Below are 20,201 nucleotides of genomic sequence, written 5' to 3' on the forward strand. Positions count from 1 at the left end.
CAGGTGTGTATATATATATATATATATATATATATATATATATGTATATATATATATATATATATATATATATATGTGTGTGTGTGTGTGTGTGTGTATGTATGTATATATATATATGTATGTGTATGTATGTACAGCGGGCTCGGCTACCGCGCGCTTGTGCGAGGCGCCATTTTGCGCCTCTCCAACCACGTGCGCGAGGGCGCCATCTTGCGCACCTGATACCTCCTCAACCACATCATCATTTCTCTCCTCCATTTCCTCCCTGTGGTCCTGGGTTACCCCTAACCCCTCTTCTATTTCCGCCACCGGCATCCCGCCGCCTTGACTATCCATGGCACGATTTTCAAATTTGGAATTTTATAACAAAGTAAATTTCGGCCCACTCGAAATTTGAGCGCGCTATTCGCGCTTCAGGTCCATATCTCGCTCCCGACACCAATTGTTACGGAACCCGACGTCGGCCTATGGTTCCCCTTTGAGGGGGGATTAGTCCCCTCACTTGTCACTGACCGACGTGGTCCCTGAAGCTGCACCGCGACCTCCGGAAAGGCCGGTGAGCAGCTTCGTTCGCGACCGCGGATAAGATGGTAATTTGCCGAGCGGATGGCGGCCGCGGCCCGAACCGTTAACAAAGACTAACCCGATTCTGAACGTTGGCCAAATCGTGCCGCAGGTATTCAATTGGGAAAAGACAAAGACGACGGATGTGAAGAAGAAGAAGACAAGAGGTAGGAAATACGAATAGGATTTATTGCTATTTACATCCAAAAGAAACCAAGGAAGAAGGAAGGATAATAAAATAATGCAGAAAGAGGGACGGACCAGAAGGACACAGTGAAACTTAGCTTACCTATGCAGTCTTAATTAATACCCAGGACAGAACAAACAAAGACAGACTCACACGAATGGGGAATGGAGGCAGGAACGATTGGCTGGAATGGTTTGGGACGGCAGAGAAGGGGAGGAAGGCACGGAGCTGGCTGGAGCTTGATCCCGCACGGGACGTCGGGCTGGACCTCGACGGCCACCGATGCCACCGCAATCTGGCTCCCGCGGGGTAACGGGTCGAAGCTGCCTGGTGGAGCCCATGCTGCCTGGTGGAGTCAACGCTGCTTGTGGAGCCAATGCTGCTGGTGGAGCCAAAACTGCTGGTGGAGCCAAAAACTACTGGTGGAGCGAAAACTGTGGGTGGAGCCAAAGCTACTGGTGGAGCCAAAACTGCCGGTGGAGCCAAAACTGCTGGTGGAGCCAAGGCTACTGGTGGAGCCAAAACTGCTGGTGGAGCCAAAACTGCTGGTGGAGCCAAAGCTACCGGTGGAGCCAAAACTGCTGGTGGAGCCAAAACTGCTGGTGGAGCCAAAGCTACTGGTGGAGCCAAAACTGCTGGTGGAGCCAAAGCTGCTTCTCTGGCTCACCTCAGGACGCGTCTCCCTTCTCTCTCTGAGGGCTCGTCTCCACTCATCTGCCGTCTCTGGCGCAACTCTTAGAACTCTCAAAAGGCTTGCTGTCTCTTCTTTCAGCCACCAACAACCAACTCCTCACCACCGACAACCACCGTTCTGACGCATGCGCACGCGTTTTATAGCGCGCCTCGCCCTCTCCCCGCGAGCTGGCTCGCACGGCCTCCTTTGGCTCCGCCCTTGATGACGAAGGGCGGCCAACGCCCTGGATTCGGCGGCTCCTCCCCCCTCTTCTCCGAGCCCACCTCGTGGCTAATGGAGTCGCGGTGAAAACCGCCCAGCAGCTGCGGCGAAAACCCAAGCCCGAAGAAACAGCGGACTGCAGCAAACCACGCAGAGGAATTCGTAATGCGGCTGTCAAAAGGGGATTCCCATGAAGGTTCTGGGGAAATTGAAAGGGGATACTGAAGGAGCCCGGGCTCCAGCATGAGACGGACAAAATGACGGGCAAGACACAAACTCGTCCGAGAAGATATTTATTCATAAAACCAACTCGGGAACACTGAAACTCTGAAAAGCCCGTTTATCGGGCTGCCTTATAAAGCACAACCAGAAACCGAAACCGAAAGCCACGCCTCTCAGGCGAGGCGTGCTTCGGTGGTCACGTGATCAACAGGTGTAGCTGATTATACCCGCACGCGCAGCACGCTTTGGTGGTCACGTGACCAGCCACTCTGGCGCCGTGGTTCCCCGCCGGTGACGTCACCGGCTGGAGCAAGGAGATTCTGATGCAGGTCTCGCTTGGGGGACCCATGGGTCGCTACACACGCCCCCCCAGAATGGACTTGATCCAGGAAGGTCAACCTGAGGGGGGTCCGGATGACCCGACCGAAACGACCCCTGGCCAGTCGCGGGGGGGGGGGGGGTCCAGTGTGGTGGCGGGTGGTCGGACGGGGGGGTGCAGGACGGGGGGCGGCCGAGGGGCCGGGCAAGTCCTCGGCGGAGGCTGCCGAGGTTCCTCGCGGGCCTCCCGAGGTTGCAGTTCGCGGGTGCAGTGCCGAGAAGGCTCGAGCGGTGCACGCGAAAAGCGGGTGAGCCAACCGAGGGGCTGGTCAAGGCCTCGGGGGAGGCTGCCGAGGTTCCTCGCGGGCCTCCCGAAGATGCGGGGCTGGTCAAGGCCTTGGGGGATGCAGTGGACAGGGGGTGGCCGAGGGGCTGGGCAAGTCCTCGGGGGAGGCTGCCGAGGTTCCTCGCGGGCCTCCCGAGGTTGCAGTTCGTGGGTGCAGTGCTGAGAAGGCTCGAGCGGTGCACGCGAAAAGCGGGTGGGCCAACCGAGGGGCTGGTCCTGGCCTCGGGGGAGGCTGCCGAGGTTCCTCGCAGGCCTCCCGAGGATGCAGGGTCGGAGAGGTAGTTGCGGTTGTAGTTGTAGGTGCGCGAAGGTGACGAAGCGGCCATGCTGCGAACGTCAGTGCGCGCGAAGGTGACGAAGCAGCTGTTCCACCAACGTCAGTGCGCGCGAAGGTGACGAAGCAGCCGTGCCTTCGGAGGGTCTTGGAATAGGTTCGCCCCTCCGGTTGTAGAGGAGGAGCCGAGCGCGGTGCGTGAACCTCATAGTCATGGCCGTCGTCGTTACCGAAACTCCGGCATGTCGAAGCCGCGTTCGAAACTGCGCCCGAAGCCGTGCGGGAGAAGCCGGCATCACCAGCCGAGGTGGCTTCCCTGGCTAGGGCATGCAAGCCGTGTCCGTTCGCAGCCCCCGCATCCGTGCGGGGGCAGTCGGGGTTGCGTGTTCAAATCACGTCGGGGTCACCAGTGAAGGAGCCCGGGCTCCAGCATGAGACGGACAAAATGACCGGCAAGACACAAACTCGTCCGAGAAGATATTTATTCGTAAAACCAACTCGGGAACACTGAAACTCTGAAAAGCCCGTTTATCGGGCTGCCTTATAAAGCACAACCAGAAACCGAAACCGAAACCGAAACTGAAAGCCACGCCTCGCCTGCTTTGGTGGTCACGTGATCAACAGGTGTAGCTGATTATACCCGCACGCGCGGCACGCTTTGGTGGTCACGTGACCAGCCACTCTGGCGCCGTGGTTCCCCGCCGGTGACGTCACCCGCTGGAGCAAGGAGATTCTGATGCAGATCTCGCTTGGGGGACCCATGGGTCGCTACAATACTACCTATTTGAATTCGGTGCAATGGAGTATTAATTAATGGAAGACAAAGCCTTAACCTAATACACAGAATAAGGAACTAACTACTGAACAGGGAGATCTATGATTTGGTTACGTGATGGCATATGACCTAACTAAGGGATGCCCTTTGACCTTTTTACACAGAATGGAGGCAGGAGGGTGGTCTTTATAATTCATTGCACAATAAAAAAACTCAATTCTCATATCCACAATATATATATGTATATATATATATATATGTATATATATATATGTGTATATATATATATATATGTATATATATATATGTATATATATATATATATATCCCTGGTGTTGGGCTAGCGGCTAGGGTGCCGGCTTAGGATACCTAGGATCCTGGGTTCGAAATCCCGGTCGATCGCTGAATTAACGCCAGGGGGGTTGACTCAGCCTGTCATCCTTCCGAGGTCGGCTAATTTGAGTACCAGTTCACTGGAAATTCCCTGTTTGTCGTTAAAGGCGGAAAAAAGGGTTGGCGTCAGGAAGGGCATCCGGACCATAAAACATTGCTTCAAATAGGGGACCGAAAAACAACAACAACCACGGTTCCCGAAAAAGGCCAACCCCTGCTTTGCGGGGGAAAATGGCCTCTAAAGGTGTTTTTATGTATATATATATATATATATATGTATATATATATATATTGTTGCAGTTTTGTGAAGCCCGTTCCCTTACCAAGGGGAGATTAAGCCCCTTGTTCTCCTTGGGTCTTCGAACCGCGAGACAGAGTCGCCACTTCCGGGCAGACGTGGAAAAGGGTCTCGGGACAATGTTCGCATGTACCAAAGTACCCATGCTGCCGCGGAAGCGAGGATCGAGTCTCGCACGAACCACGCGTAATTGAGTACACCCGAGCGGATGGCGTACCACGTGGTCCGTGCTGTTACCTTGCTATTGGAACCCGATCAGAGCGATCTAATTCATACCATGCTAAGTCAATGATGGAGAGACAAAAGCGGTCGAATCAAAGGAATCATAGGACACTTATCCCACCAAGATATTCTAGTTTTGTATTTTAGATAAATTTTCTGAAAATTGTACAATTTGTTTTTCACTTGGAAGTTGTGGGTTATGATGCCTAAATAAAGGTGTGAAAAGTCTGTTTTAATGCATTTTAATTCCAGGGTATAAGGTAACAAAAGGTGAATTTTTTTTGAGGGGATGTAGACTTTCTATACGCCCTGTATGTACCTGAAGTGTGGTATGGGCTATATTGAGTGAGCAGGCCGATGCGCTTTTCCTTAGTGGACACATTAAAGTGAAAGGTTGACCTTGCACATATCTGGCCAAAATCCCTCAACATTTTTGCATCACAAAATAGAATTCCAATGCCACCAGGTGGGCAGGTGGCAATTTGATCGGGGCCCTGGAGAGACGTGGGGCAGAGTTTCATGGCTGAGAGGTTTCCGTTACCAACGGGCTCACACGTAACCCTCGGCTGGATTAAACGAATTTCCGGCAGCTCGCAGCACCTAAAGGTTGCAAACAAATTTACACTTCGCTCTCAAGGCTGAGAAGTTATTAATGGGATAGGAAAATGGAGAGGGTGGAGAGATGGATGGATGGAGGAGGAAGCATCAAAAGTGGGAGGGAGAGGGTGGGGAGATGGATGGATGGAGCTGGAAGCATCAAAAGTGGGAGGGAGAGGGTGGGGAGATGGATGGATGGAGGAGGAAGCATCAAAAGTGGGAGGGAGAGGGTGGGGAGATGGATGGATGGAGGAGGAAGCATCAAAAGTGGGAGGGAGAGGGTGGGGAGATGGATGGATGGAGGAGGAAGCATCAAAAGTGAGAGGAAGAGGGTGGGGAGATGGATGGATGGAGGAGGAAGCATCAAAAGTTGGAGGGAGAGGATGGGGAGATGGATGGATGGAGGAGAAAGCATTAAAAGTGGGAAGGAGAGGGTGAGGGAGATGGATGGATGGAGGAGGAAGCATCAAAAGTGGGAGGGAGAGGATGGGGAGATGGATGGATGGAGGAGGAAGCATTAAAAGTGGGAGGGAGAGGATGGGGAGATGGATGGATGGAGGAGGAAGCATTAAAAGTGGGAGGGAGAGGGTGGGGAGATGGATGGATGGAGGAGGAAGCATTAAAAGTGGGAGGGAGAGGGTGGGGAGATGGATGGATGAAGGAGGAAGCATCAAAATTGGGAGGGAGAGGGTGGGGATATGGATGGATAGAGGAGGAACATCAAAAGTGGGAGGCAGAGGATGGGGATATGGATGGATGGAGGAGGAAGCATCAAAAGTGAGAGGGAGAGGGTGTGGAGATGGATGAATAGAGGAGGAAGCATCAAAAGCGGGAGGAAGAGGGTGGGGAGATGGATGGATAGAGGAGGAAGCATCAAAAGTGGGAGGGAGAGGGTGGGGAGATGGATGGATGAAGGGTGGAAACATCAAATGTGGGAGGAAGAGGGTGGGGAGATGGATGGATAGAGGAGGAAGCATCAAAAGTGGGAGGGAGAGGGTGGGGAGATGGATGGATGGAGCTGGAAGCATCAAAAGTGGGAGGGAGAGGGTGGGGAGATGGAGGGATGGAGGTGGAAGCATCAAAAGTGGGAGGGAGAGGGTGGGGAGATGGATGGATGGAGGAGGAAGCATCAAGAGGGAGAGGGTGGGGAGATGGATGGATGGAGGAGGAAGCATTAAAAGTGGGAGGGAGAGGGTGGGGGATGGATGGATGGAGGAGGAAGCATCAAAAGTGGGAGGGAGAGGATGGGGAGATGAATGGATGGAGGAGGAAGCATCAAAAGTGGGAGAAGAGGGTGGGGAGATGGATGGATGGAGGAGGAAGCATCAAAAGTGGGAGGGAGAGGGTGGGGAGATGGATGGATGGAGGAGGAAGCATCAAAAGTGGGAGGAAGAGGGTGGGGAGATGGATGGATGGAGGAGGAAGCATCAAAAGTGAGTGGGAGAGGGTGGGGAGATGGATGGATGGAGGAGGAAGCATCAAAAGTGAGAGGGAGAGTGTGGGGAGATGGATGGATGGAGGAGGAAGCATTAAAAGTGGGAGGGAGAGGATGGGGAGATGGATGGATGGAGGAGGAAACATCAAAAGTGGGAGGGAGAGGGTGGGGAGATGGATGGATGGAGGAGGAAGCATCAAAAGTGGGAGGGAGAGGGTGGGGAGATGGGTGGATGGAGGAGGAAGCATTAAAAGTGGGAGGGAGAGGGTGGGGAGATGGATGGATGGAGGAGGAAGCATCAAAAGTGGGAGGGAGAGGGTGGGGAGATGGATGGATGGAGGAGGAAGCAGCTAAAATGGGAGGAAGAGGGTGGGGAGATGGATGGATGGAGGAGGAAGCATCAAAAGTGGGAGGGAGAGGGTGGGGAGATGGATGGATGGAGGAGGAAGCATTAAAAGTGGGAGGGAGAGGGTGATTTGGTGGGTTTTTTTTACACACTTCAGACAAGGATCATGAAAGAGCAACGTTTGTGTTTCGGTCGATAAACAGGTGATAAACAGGTCATGGGATGTGTGTCCGTGGAATGAATCAGAATAAAGGCCTCGATGGAGTTAAACATTCGTGGGCTCTTGCAGTCCAGGTATTTAACTAACTAAGACTGCCCAGGTGAGCAGGTGATGGGATGTGTGTCCGTGGAATGAATCAGAATAAAGGCCTCGGTGGAGTTAAACATTCGTGGGGTCTTGCAGTCCAGGTATTTAACTAACTAAGACTGCCCAGGTGAGCAGGTGATGGGATGTGTGTCCATGGAATGAATCAGAATAAAGGCCTCGATGGAGTTAAACATTCGTGGGCTCTTGCAGTCCAGGTATTTAACTAACTAAGACTGCCCAGGTGAGCAGGTGATGGGATGTGTGTCCATGGAATGAATCGGAATAAAGGCCTCGATGGAGTTAAACATTCGTGGGCTCTTGCAGTCTAGGTATTTAACTAACTAAGACTGCCCAGGTGAGCAGGTGATGGGATGTGTGTCCATGGAATGAATCAGAATAAAGGCCTCGGTGGAGTTAAACATCCGTGGGGTCTTGCAGTCCAGGTATTTAACTAACTAAGACTGCCCAGGTGAGCAGGTGATGGGATGTGTGTCCATGAAATGAATCGGAATAAAGGCCTCGATGGAGTTAAACATTCGTGGGGTCTTGCAGTCCAGGTATTTAACTAACTAAGACTGCCCAGGTGAGCAGGTGATGGGATGTGTGTCCATGGAATGAATCGGAATAAAGGCCTCGGTGGAGTTAAACATTCGTGGGGTCTTGCAGTCCAGGTATTTAACTAACTAAGACTGCCCAGGTGAGCAGGTGATGGGATGTGTGTCCATGAAATGAATCGGAATAAAGGCCTCGATGGAGTTAAACATTCGTGGGGTCTTGCAGTCCAGGTATTTAACTAACTAAGACTGCCCAGGTGAGCAGGTGATGGGATGTGTGTCCATGGAATGAATCGGAATACAGGCCTCGGTGGAGTTAAACATTCGTGGGGTCTTGCAGTCCAGGTATTTAACTAACTAAGACTGCCCAGGTGAGCAGGTGATGGGATGTGTGTCCATGGAATGAATCGGAATAAAGGCCTCGATGGAGTTAAACATTCGTGGGGTCTTGCAGTCCAGGTATTTAACTGAGAATGCCCAGGTGAGCGGGCCCTGCGTCATATGAATTGCTGCTCCACAAACTTAACACCAAACTCGATAATAAGCAGACATGAACAAACAGGAAGAAATTGCTATTACAGCGAAACGGAAAGACCACCTGTATGACCGATCCAAACAGTGTGACAGCCGAGCGGACAGACAGACAGACAGACAGACATAGAAAGGAGATGCATGGGGGGCTGCAGGACAACACAATGGTCGACAGAGCAAATCTGCTAATCCCAGCTCCAAGCGTTCTGCTCCCAAACGGCCATGACGCCCAATCATAGCGTGTTCCGCCATCCCTCCCCCTCGATCCCCATCCCGCTCTCAAGCGCTCACTGGTGCCGACACAAGACAGAGACAGAGGGAGAGAGGGAGCACAAGAGAGCGTGGGATTTCACACGGAGCCCGAGACGGAACAGGGGGAGGGGGACAGGTAATCTGTTGCACACCATGGCGGTCGTAATTAAAACCCTGGTGGAAGATCGCTTGAAAGGCTTAACTGGAGGTCTCGGCACCGATGGACAAAAGACGGATGACAAAGCGGATGCGGCTGCGGACAAGATGTCACGTGAGGACTTTGAGGAGTATCAGCAGCAGCTGATGGAAGAGAAGTAAGTTGTTCACAATTTTCCTATTTCATTCTGTTGTCCAGACACACCTGCATTGTGACCACCTAGGTTGTGTATATAACCTATATATATATATATATATATCAGTTGATACTCGGTGTAGTTCATGCCAAGCGAGTCCTCGCATGACGAGGTTATGGTAAATACTCCAGGTGGCACCTCGTCCCAATGTTTTCAAAGTTGCGCGACGGTTCCTTGCGTCATCAAAACTCCAACAAAACCCTTAATCATGGCAGGGATTTTGGTTTGAAGACTTCCTGTGTGCATGAAGTTAGGTGTTTGTACTCAAACGTACATCTGGGGAAAAAATACCAAAACACAGGTAGCAATAGAACTAATGTCGGGTATTTAGGGTCATGTAGGGAGTTAGTGAAGTCATAAGTACTATCGAACTACCTGACGACTAAATATTTACCTTTAATCCTAATTCGATCTTATTATTACACAACAGAAATGTGGAATTCATGACATTTTACATTCATTTGGAAAACAAATAATAATTACCATAAATCGATAATGTTAAAATATATTTTTACGCCAGGTGTAAAGTGCTCGAGCAGGTGTAAAAGTGAAAAGCGCGGCCATTAGCATACCAGACAAGCTAATTATATACATACAGTACTTCAATCAACAATGGACAAAGAGGTATCACACTTCATGGCTGCACGTTCCAAAGATAGACATTTTAATTTACAAACTCTGAGAAAGCTGCATCCTTCAAGGTTCCTGTGCAGGTGAGTGCCCAGAGAGATGGTGCATTTGACAGCTGAAAATGGCTTCCTTAATGAATTCCCATCCTTCCCTTTTGCTCATCTCTCGATGCTTTGCTGGCAAAAGCTTCTACTCCCAGCTCCAATTAACCTTCCTTTGTCTCCTTCATGCAAATCGCTTCTTGTGTTAGTGCTATTCGAAATCACATTCAGCTTGTCCACCTGTACTGTATTTGAGCCTGTATCGACCTGTGCATTCATGACATCTGCGAACTTTTAGAAATCAAGTATCCATGCATCTCAATCGCCTTTCTAGAATGGAGAATGTTTTGCAGGCCACAAGCTTGGGCCTTTGACACTGTCAGACACCCCGACTCTGCTCGTAAAGCTTTGTCTGGGGTATTCAAGGCCACCTTACTACCTGGCTCGTGGACTTCCTTCCATGCATGCAATAAATAGGTAGATCTTGATGAAATCCTTTCACATCCTCTGCGAGTTGGAGTGTCCCAAGGCGACATCTTATGGACAGTTATGCTTCATATTTAGTGCCTTCAGAAAGTATTCACACCCCTTGACTTTTTCACATTTTGTTGTTACAGCCTGAATAAAAAATTGATTCAAGTTGAAATTTTAACACCAATTCATATAATACACTATAATGTCAAAGTGAATTTTTTTTTTTTTAGAAATTCTTACAAATCAATTAAAAATGAAATACAGAAATTTCTAATTATTGATGAAGAGAAAATTTAAAAAACTTCAAAAAATTCCAAACATCAAAAGCCCAGGGCCAGATGGAATTCCAAATTTCTGGCTAAAACAACTTGATGCTCTTCCCAATCACTATACCAAATGCATTGGATGAGTGGCTCGTAGAAGGGATCACCTTTCTCATCCCAAAATAAGAGGAAACCCAACTTCACCACAAATGCCGGCCGATAACATGCGTACCAACTACATACAAACTGCTGACAGGAATCATCACAGAAATGATGGACCATCATGTAACACAGGAAGGAGGTTTAGAGGGGAAAAAGGGATGTAAGAGAGGTTGTTCTGGAACAATTCACCACCTACTACTGAACAAGGCCGAACTTGAAAATTGCAAAATGCGAAGAACTAAACTGTCCACCGCCTGGACAGACTATGAGAAAGGTTTCAATAGTGTCCCACATTCGTGGATGATAAAATGCAGGTAAGTATACAAAATCAATCCCCAAATAATCAAACTTATTGAGAAAGCAATGGAGCTCTGGAATACCACGTTGATATTGCAGCACTCAGAAGGGAATATCGAAATACCAGATGTGAAGATACGGCGTGGAATGTTCCAGGGGGGCAATCTTTCCCCCCTTCTGTTTTGTCTGGCTCTGGACCCACTAAGTAACCTCATCAATGAACAAGGACACGGATACACATTAACAACCAATAGATGAACATCCAAAGAAATAGGAAAGGTGACATATCCTCTATACATGGATGATTTAAAGCTCTTCTTACCAAATGACAAAAACATTGACAGAACAACTAAAACCAGTAGAACGGTTTTCTGAGGACATTCAAATGGAATTTGGACTAGACAGGTGTGCCAAGTGCACATTTGTACAAGGTAAACCAACAAAAACAGACAACATAAAAATTCACCTTTAAACAACAACACAGCAGTTAGAAAAAGAAGCATCATACAAACAAATACCTCGGAGTAGAAGAGGGCTACCAAATATGTCACAAACAAATGCGCAAAACAATCGCCAAAGAATACCTACGTAAAACAAAGCTGATCCTGAAAACATACCTCTCCCCAAGAATACCAACGTAGAACGAAGCTGATCCTGAAAACATACCTCTCCCCAAGAAACAAAATCAAAGCCATAAACCAACTCGCAGTACCAGTGCTCCAATATAGATACGTAATAATAAACTGGGCCCAATCAGAAATCAACAAGTTAGACATCAAAACAAGAAAACTCCTTACCATCCACAAAAATGTTTTACAAAAACCAGTGCATCCTGAGAATGTACCTGCAGGGACAAGAGGGAGGGAGCGGCCTGATATAACTCAACCAGGTGCACAGAGTGACGAGTGTAGGACTAGCTGAGTATGTGAAATGCTCAACAGACTATCGGATGCAATTTATCAACAAACATGAACACAACAAATCTGAAAAAGTATCCCCAACTCACCTTGCAAAGAATTTCCAAAAACAGGTGTGAATAGAAGGTGCCACACAGGTAAATGAAACAGCAACAAATACAGCCCAACAATTGCAAAAAAGACAAAATAAATATATAAAAAGAAATCACGAAATATAAACCAACAACTGGGAGAATGACAAAAGAGCAGGAAAATACAAAAAAATAATTGGACAGAGCGGAGATGGTTAAAGAAGGATCATTGGAATGGTGAAGAAGAGGTCAGCTCAACTGGGACAAAGAACGATTCATAATAAACGGCCAAGATCAAGGACACTACACCAATGGATTTAAAAAAAGGTGGAACTGAGCCAGACGGACAAGTGTAGATTCTGCAAAACAGAAACAGGAAGTACTAGTCACCTGCTCTCGGGATGCAAAACACTATTATCAGAACAACTTTACACACAACGGCACAACAAAGTACGCAAAGTGATTCATTGGCAAATCTGCAAAAAATTAAACATCCCAGAACCAGAAAACTCATGGAAATGCAAACCAAGGGCAATCACTGAAAATGAGGACGTCATGCTCACGTACAACCTGATGATTCCATCGAGTGTGAACATAGAAAACAAAGCATTGCATCCGGACATTTTACTCAGGAAAAGAAAGGAACAGACAGCATTGATGATTGGGATATCAGTACCCAGGGATTTTGGCCTAAACAACACAGAAATCAAGAAAATGACCAAATACCAGGACATCAAAAATGAGGCCAAGAGATCTTGGAAGCAGAAGAGCATCAAAATTGTACCAGTGATAATTGGAGAAACGTGAATGATGAAGAAGAACCTCACTGAGATTTAAAAAACCATCCTAGGGAATATTACCACAAATGAACTCCAACTGGAGGCAATCCGGGGTTCGGCGACGATCCTGAAAAGAGAACTTGGAACAAAACTCTGAAAAGGTTGAACAGTTTGGTCCATGGACCGTGATCCCTTACCAAAGAGGAGGTGGATACTTTGGGTCCTGGGAGGACTCCGTTCCACCTCCTGAAACTCCAAAATGAAGATTTTAAATTTTTTTGGTATACAAGATCGAGGCTCGTGTAAGAGCTAACATTAATCCAACGATTAATCATTAATTTTAATCAAATCATTCAATTCAACCCAATTCAATCAATAATTAATTAAAATTATTTAAAATAAATTAATCATTAAATTTAATTTTAAATTATTTTTAATTAAATAATTAATCAATAATAACATTAATCCAAAATAACAACCAACGACACGCACATTGGTAGCCTTTCTGTTTTTCTGCTGCCTTTCGTTGAGTCTTGCTCTGTCTGTTCCTTTCCAGTAACTCCAAGACACACAATTCTTCCATTAACCTCGTTCTTGATAACTTCCAAAATCCAGGCCTAATGCTCACCTTCACTCATTTGCTCCTTTTTCCTTCCGTTTGTGTATTTGCCTCCTTGAGTTAGTGAAATCCTACTCATCTCTCCAGGGTTTCAGGATAGCAGTACACCATCATGTCCTTTCATCTCCTGTCCTTAATCATGATCCTCTGTTAATCCCCCGATCCCCTCCACCAGCATCCACGTTAACAATCACTGTTCCCTCTCTATTTTATCTTCTTTTCCCCATCATTATTCCTCTTGCTTCTTTGTGTCTGGTTGTTGTTGTTCCACCTTCTCACTGTAATGTCAGCATGTTACTCTTCTATCATCCTTCATCATGGTATTCCACAAGCCTAGATTTTGCAAACAGAGAAATGGATTTTCATTTTGTTATTGCTCCACATGCTGATAGTACAAGTAGCAGAGTAATGAGATGATTATTAAATTAATAAATACAGTGGATATACTATATATTTGGAGCATTTTAAGAATCTATAAGGAATACCAAATAACATGCAGAGAACATGTGGTTTCCTCAGTCAATTACATACATAAGGTGTTGTAGCGGAGTGTGTGTGCGTGTGTCTTTCCAAGGATGTCGGAGTGTTTTTATCATCAAATCTAAAACATACAACAGGGTTGTTTTCTTTTTCAAAATGAGTTTATCGATAGAGGATGTAAAAGATGGCTGAATGAGTGATATTTCTTTCATTTATGACTCGAATGCTGAAACCTTCATTGTTTACACTTTTAGGACACGTTTTGTATCCACTGATCTGGATTCGGATCTGAACCAAAATCGAATCGGCTTGTTCTTGTCATCTACCCAACTCATCCACCAAGTTTTGTCATAACTCGTCCACAACTTTTTGAAATATCATGATATATGTCATTTTTGGCCCCATCTCTCAATGGTGCAAAATCACTTATTATTGTAAATTTAAAAATTCTCAGATCTAGATCCGGATCCGGATTTTTACCAAAATCTAATCAATTCTTCCTTATCACACACCAAACATGTCCACCAAATTTCGTCAGAATCCGTCTATAACCTTTTGAGCTATCCTGCTCACAAACAAACAACCAGACAGACAAACAGACAGACAGGTGTGAAAACATAACCTCCATCCACCTTATGTGGTGGAGGTAATTTAAAAAATAGTATCTGAATTCGGATCATCACCCAAATTCAATCAATTCGTCTTTGTACACCAAGTTTTGTCCAAATCCGTCCATAACTCTTTGAGGTATTGGGACAAACAGGTGAAAATAACCTTGGTCCACCTTGGGTGGCGGAGGTAAGGACGAGATACGCAAGAGACCTGGAGTTGCATGTATTACAGAAACTAGTGAGGTACCCATGCTACGCATGGGTGGAAGGCCGGAAGCAAACAGACAATGCAGAAACGGCGAATGCTAAAGCATGACACCAATAAATTCCACATTCCTGTAGCACCTTCAGTTGCACGTCAGACATGGACAGCAAGTTCGTGAAGGACTTCCATGAAAAACGTACCCGTTTGCAAACAAACAGGTACGTGTGTTCCATACCCAGTCAATGGCGAATCTGCATATGGCGATCTGCGAATTTCACGTTTAGAAAGTAGAAACCGTCACGGCATTTCGTCATTCACTTGAACTCGATATCTCTTTTTTCATTCCAAACAGCATAACTCCAATCACAAATTAAATAGCATTAATATAAAAAATAAACTTTTAACAACATTTGTGACATAAACAAATATTTAAATCCTTGTGTGAAGTTCCATATGGTTGGGTGAATACAATTACGAATTCAAAATCGTAATTGTATTCACTCAATTCCAATCATCAATTGATACTTTAACAAAACAATTAACACGATTAACGTTTAATGATTTAACATTACGATTGAATGACGGTTGTATTGGGATATTATCAAACCCGCGCATTGCCGTAATCTGTCCACTTCTGGATTCGCTACAATTTGGAAAAACTGGAAAATTGGAAAATTGGAAAAATTGGGAAAAAAATATAGCCTATTTTACTCCAGAGGGTCCCAGGATTACCCACCGAAAATATCGTTGCGATCGGTTCAGCCGTTTTTGCAGTACCTTCAAACGGACGGACGGACGAACGGACAGACCGACATTTAGTGAATTATAGTAAGATGATTAGAGAGGTGAGGTTAAGGTGGTTTGGGTACGGAATGATAAGAAAGGATGAGGACATGTTGAAAGACATGTTCCACTTGTTTGACCAGTCTGTGATTTTGTCCAGGTCTGCAGAGAGTGAGGAGGCTGCAGACTGCCGATCTGAGGGATGAGGAATGGAGCGGCAGAAAGTGGAGTCATCAGCAAAGAGATAGAGAGGATTTTCAGGAGAGTCAAAGAGATCATTGATGAAGACCAGAAAAAGCACAGGGCCCAGAACACTGCCTTGGGGAACTCCAGCCTGAACAGGAAGGGGAGATGAGAGAAACCCATTCAGGGCCACACGTTGACTACGACTAGAGAGAAAGTCTGCAAGCCATGCGTGGAGATTTCCATGGATACCATAGGAGGAGAGTTTGGTGAGCAGAGCGGGGTGCCAGACCGTATCGAAGGCACGTGATATGTCGAGGGCGACAGCTCTAATTTCCTGTTTGGCATTGAGGACCTCCATCCATTGTTGAGACAGCAGAAGCAGCATGTCCAGAGTAGAGTGACCTGGTCTGAAACCAAATTGATGATCAGAGATCAAGCCAATTAAAAACATTAAACAAAGTTTCTTTTCCTGTATTAAGAATGTAAAATAAAGTTTATTTTCTTGTATTAAAAACATAAAATAAAGTTTATTTTCTTGTATTTAAAACATAAAGTAAAGTTTATTTTCCTGTATTAAAAACATAAAATAAAGTTTCTTTTCCTGCATTAAGAATGTAAAATAAAGTTTCTTTTCTTATATTAAAAACATAAAATAAAGTTTATTTTCTTGTGTTAAAAACATAAAATGAAGTTTATTTTCTTGTGTTAAGAATGTAAAATAAAGTTTATTTTCTTGTATTAAAAACATAAAACAAAGTTTCTTTTCCTGTATTAAGAATGCAAAATAACGTTTATTTTCCTGTATTAAAAACAAAAAATAAAGTTTCTTTTCCTGTATTAAAAACAAAAAATAAAGTTTCTTTTCCTGTATTAAGAATGTAAAATAAGGTTTATTTTCTTGTATTAAAAACATAAAGTAAAGTTTATTTTCCTGTATTAAAAACATAAAACAAAGTTTCTTTTCCTGTATTAAGAATGCAAAATAAAGTTTATTTTCCTGTATTACGAACATAAAAGAAAGTTTATTTTCCTGTATTAAGAATGTAAAATAAAGTTTATTTTCCTGTATTACGAACATAAAAGAAAGTTTATTTTCCTGTATTAAGAATGTAAAATAAAGTTTCTTTTCCTGTATTACGAACATAAAATAAAGTTTATTTTCTTGTATTAAAAACATTAAATAAAGTTTGTTTTCCTGGATTAAGAATGTAAAATAAAGTTTATTTTCTTGTATTAAAAACATTAAATAAAGCTTATTTTCCTGTATTACGAACATAAAAGAAAGTTTATTTTCCTGTATTAAGAATGTAAAATAAAGTTTATTTTCCTGTATTAAAAACATAAAATAAAGTTTATTTTCCTGTATTACGAACATAAAATAAAGTTTATTTTCTTGTATTAAAAACATTAAATAAAGCTTATTTTCCTGTATTAAGAATGTAAAATAAAGTTTATTTTCCTGTATTAAAAACATAAAATAAAGTTTATTTTCCTGTATTACGAACATAAAATAAAGTTTATTTTCTTGTATTAAAAACATTAAATAAAGTTTATTTTCCTGTATTACGAACATAAAATAAAGTTTATTTTCCTGTATTACGAACATAAAATAAAGTTTCTTTTCTTGTATTAAAAACATTAAATAAAGTTTATTTTCCTGTATTACGAACTTAAAATAAAGCTTATTTTCCTGTATTAAGAATGTAAAATAAAGTTTATTTTCCTGTATTAAAAACATAAAATAAAGTTTATTTTCCTGTATTACGAACATAAAATAAAGTTTATTTTCCTGTATTAAAAACATTAAATAAAGTTTATTTTCCTGTATTACGAACATAAAAGAAAGTTTATTTTCCTGTATTACGAACATAAAATAAAGTTTATTTTCCTGTATTACGAACTTAAAAGAAAGTTTATTTTCCTGTATTAAGATGTAAAATAAAGTTTATTTTCTTGTATTAAAAACATTAAATAAAGTTTATTTTCCTGTATTAAGACACATAAAATAAAGTTTATTTTCCTGTATTAAGACACATAAAATAAAGTTTCTTTTCCTGTATTAAGAATGTAAAATAAAGTTTATTTTCTTGTATTAAAAACATTAAATAAAGTTTGTTTTCCTGGATTAAGAATGTAAAATAAAGTTTATTTTCTTGTATTAAAAACATTAAATAAAGCTTATTTTCCTGTATTACGAACATAAAAGAAAGTTTATTTTCCTGTATTAAGAATGTAAAATAAAGTTTATTTTCCTGTATTAAAAACATAAAATAAAGTTTATTTTCCTGTATTACGAACATAAAATAAAGTTTATTTTCTTGTATTAAAAACATAAAGTAAAGTTTATTTTCCTGTATTAAAAACATAAAACAAAGTTTCTTTTCCTGTATTAAGAATGCAAAATAAAGTTTATTTTCCTGTATTACGAACATAAAAGAAAGTTTATTTTCCTGTATTAAGAATGTAAAATAAAGTTTATTTTCCTGTATTACGAACATAAAAGAAAGTTTATTTTCCTGTATTAAGAATGTAAAATAAAGTTTCTTTTCCTGTATTACGAACATAAAATAAAGTTTATTTTCTTGTATTAAAAACATTAAATAAAGTTTGTTTTCCTGGATTAAGAATGTAAAATAAAGTTTATTTTCTTGTATTAAAAACATTAAATAAAGCTTATTTTCCTGTATTACGAACATAAAAGAAAGTTTATTTTCCTGTATTAAGAATGTAAAATAAAGTTTATTTTCCTGTATTAAAAACATAAAATAAAGTTTATTTTCCTGTATTACGAACATAAAATAAAGTTTATTTTCTTGTATTAAAAACATTAAATAAAGCTTATTTTCCTGTATTAAGAATGTAAAATAAAGTTTATTTTCCTGTATTAAAAACATAAAATAAAGTTTATTTTCCTGTATTACGAACATAAAATAAAGTTTATTTTCTTGTATTAAAAACATTAAATAAAGTTTATTTTCCTGTATTACGAACATAAAATAAAGTTTATTTTCCTGTATTACGAACATAAAATAAAGTTTCTTTTCTTGTATTAAAAACATTAAATAAAGTTTATTTTCCTGTATTACGAACTTAAAATAAAGCTTATTTTCCTGTATTAAGAATGTAAAATAAAGTTTATTTTCCTGTATTAAAAACATAAAATAAAGTTTATTTTCCTGTATTACGAACATAAAATAAAGTTTATTTTCCTGTATTAAAAACATTAAATAAAGTTTATTTTCCTGTATTACGAACATAAAAGAAAGTTTATTTTCCTGTATTACGAACATAAAAGAAAGTTTATTTTCCTGTATTACGAACTTAAAAGAAAGTTTATTTTCCTGTATTAAGATGTAAAATAAAGTTTATTTTCTTGTATTAAAAACATTAAATAAAGTTTATTTTCCTGTATTAAGACACAAAATAAAGTTTATTTTCCTGTATTAAGACACATAAAATAAAGTTTCTTTTCCTGTATTAAGAATGTAAAATAAAGTTTATTTTCTTGTATTAAAAACATTAAATAAAGTTTGTTTTCCTGGATTAAGAATGTAAAATAAAGTTTATTTTCTTGTATTAAAAACATTAAATAAAGCTTATTTTCCTGTATTACGAACATAAAAGAAAGTTTATTTTCCTGTATTAAGAATGTAAAATAAAGTTTATTTTCCTGTATTAAAAACATAAAATAAAGTTTATTTTCCTGTATTACGAACATAAAATAAAGTTTATTTTCTTGTATTAAAAACATTAAATAAAGCTTATTTTCCTGTATTAAGAATGTAAAATAAAGTTTATTTTCCTGTATTAAAAACATAAAATAAAGTTTATTTTCCTGTATTACGAACATAAAATAAAGTTTATTTTCTTGTATTAAAAACATTAAATAAAGTTTATTTTCCTGTATTACGAACTTAAAATAAAGCTTATTTTCCTGTATTAAGAATGTAAAATAAAGTTTATTTTCCTGTATTAAAAACATAAAATAAAGTTTATTTTCCTGTATTACGAACATAAAATAAAGTTTATTTTCCTGTATTAAAAACATAAAATAAAGTTTATTTTCCTGTATTACGAACATAAAATAAAGTTTATTTTCCTGTATTAAAAACATTAAATAAAGTTTATTTTCCTGTATTACGAACATAAAATAAAGTTTATTTTCCTGTATTAAAAACATAAAATAAAGTTTATTTTCCTGTATTAAAAACATTAAATAAAGTTTATTTTCCTGTATTACGAACATAAAAGAAAGTTTATTTTCCTGTATTACGAACATAAAATAAAGTTTATTTTCCTGTATTAAGATGTAAAATAAAGTTTATTTTCCTGTATTAAAAACATTAAATAAAGTTTATTTTCCTGTATTACGAACATAAAAGAAAGTTTATTTTCCTGTATTACGAACTTAAAAGAAAGTTTATTTTCCTGTATTAACATGTAAAATAAAGTTTATTTTCTTGTATTAAAAACATTAAATAAAGTTTATTTTCCTGTATTAAGACACATAAAATAAAGTTTATTTTCCTGTATTAAGAATGTAAAATAAAGTTTATTTTCTTGTATTAAAAACATTAAATAAAGTTTATTTTCCGGTATTACGAACTTAAAATAAAGTTTATTTTCTTGTATTAAAAACATTAAATAAAGTTTATTTTCCTGTATGAAGAATGTAAAATGAAGTTTATTTTCTTGTATTAAAAACATTAAATAAAGTTTATTTTCCGGTATTACGAACATAAAATAAAGTTTATTTTCTTGAGTTATTGGCATTAGGAATGAAACTTACCTTTAATAATAATAATGATGATGAT

The sequence above is a fragment of the Myxine glutinosa genome, chromosome 10 (assembly GCF_964187855.1).
Source record: "Myxine glutinosa chromosome 10, kmMyxGlut1.1, whole genome shotgun sequence".
Classification (NCBI taxonomy): Eukaryota; Metazoa; Chordata; class Myxini; order Myxiniformes; family Myxinidae; genus Myxine; species Myxine glutinosa.